Genomic DNA, 1,827 nt, shown 5'->3' with positions numbered 1-1,827 from the left:
TAGTGAGCGGGAAATTGAGAAGCAACCTTTAAGGAGTACACAATTATCTGTAAGGATAATAGGGTGGTTATAGTAGGGGATTTTTAACTTACCGAACATAGACTGGGACTGCCATAGCGTTAAGGGTGTGGATGGAGAGGGATTTGTTATGTGCGTACAAGACAATTGTCTGATTCAGTATGTGGATGTACCTACTAGGGAAGGTGCAAGACTTGACCTACTCTTGGGAAATAAGGCAGGGCAGTTGACTGAGGTGTCAGTGGGGGAGCACTTTGGTGCCAGCGACCATAATTCTATGGTTTTAAAATAGTGATGGAAAAGGATAGACCAGAAATAAAGGTTGAAGTTCTAAATTGGAGAAAGGCAAAGTTTGACGGTATCAGGCAAGAACTTTTGAAAGCTAATTGGAGGCAGATGTTCGCAGGCAAAGGGACGTTTGGAAAATGGGAAGCCTTCAGAGATGAGATAACAAGAATCCAGAGAAAGTATATTCCTGTCAGGGTGAAAGGAAAGACTGGTAGGTATAGGGAATGCTGGATGGTGAAAGAAATTGAGGGTTCGGTTATGAAAAAGAAGGATGTATATGTAAGATATCGAAAGGATAGATCGAATGAATCCTGAGACGAGAAGAAAGGAAGTAGGAGTACAATTAAGAGGGAAATCGGGGGGGCAAAAAGGGGACATGAGATAGCTTTGGCAAATAGAATTAAGGAGAATCCAACTGTTTTTAGAAATATATTAAGGACAAATGGATAACTATGGAGAGAATAGGGCCTCTCAAAGATCAGCAAGGCGGTTTTTCTTGGAGGCACAGAAAATTGGGGGCGATACTAAATGAGTATTTTACATCAGTATTTACTGTGCAAAAGGATATGGAAGAAAGGGAAGGATATTGCAGGAGTTGGACACAATTGATAAGTGGAGCTTATGGAAGGAATAGTTACCGCTGTTCCTCGATAAGTATACACCTCTCAGGAAGTGAAATAGTTTCACAGACACGGAGCCATGGTTTACTAAAGAGGTTGAAGCTCTTGTCAAGAGGAAGACGAAGGCTTATGTGAGGATGAGGCATGAAGGCTCAAATAGGGGGCTTGAAAGTTCTATGTTCGCCAGAAAAGATCTGAAGATAGAGATAAGAAGAGCCAGAAAAGAAAATAAGAATTTATCTGCGGATAGAATCAAGAAAAACCCTAACGCCTCCTATAGCATATCAGGAATAAAAGAATGTCGACAGTAAGAATAGGGCCAATCAAGTGGTCGTAGTGGAAAGTTTCTGTGTGATATCTGATTACAGAGGGGCAGCTCTTAATTAATATTTTCTTCAGTATTCTCACTGGAATAATTCAATGTTGATGATAATACGGAGATGTAGGCTTCAAGATGAGATCGGACTGTGGTTAACAAAGAAGAGATATTACAATTCTAGAAAATCTGAATATAGATAAGACCCTAGAGCCGGATAGGATTTACCCTTCGTCTTCCTTTTGACAGGAGCTTTAACCTATTTAGTAAACGATGGCTCCGTGTCTGGAAAACGACTTCCTTTCCTGAGAGGTGTTTACTCGGATTCGCTGGCAAGCCAAGGAGGAGATTGCGCAGACTTTAGCTTTAATCGTAATGTTGTCATTGTCGACAGGAATCGTGCATGAATACCGGAGGAGAGCAAATTTTGTTCCTTTGTTTAAGAAGGGGAGTCAGATAATGCCTGGTAAATATAGGCCAGTGAGCCTTACTTTGGTTGTGCGTAAGATGTGGGAAAAGCTTGTATGAGATAAGATTTATAATCATCTGGAAAGGAATAATTTGATTCGGCTTAGTCAACACGGT

The sequence above is a fragment of the Hemiscyllium ocellatum genome, assembly GCF_020745735.1.
Source record: "Hemiscyllium ocellatum isolate sHemOce1 chromosome 41 unlocalized genomic scaffold, sHemOce1.pat.X.cur. SUPER_41_unloc_4, whole genome shotgun sequence".
Lineage (NCBI taxonomy): Eukaryota > Metazoa > Chordata > Chondrichthyes > Orectolobiformes > Hemiscylliidae > Hemiscyllium > Hemiscyllium ocellatum.
The sequence above is the reverse complement of the archived record's forward strand: the minus strand, read 5'-3'. Positions refer to the sequence as shown.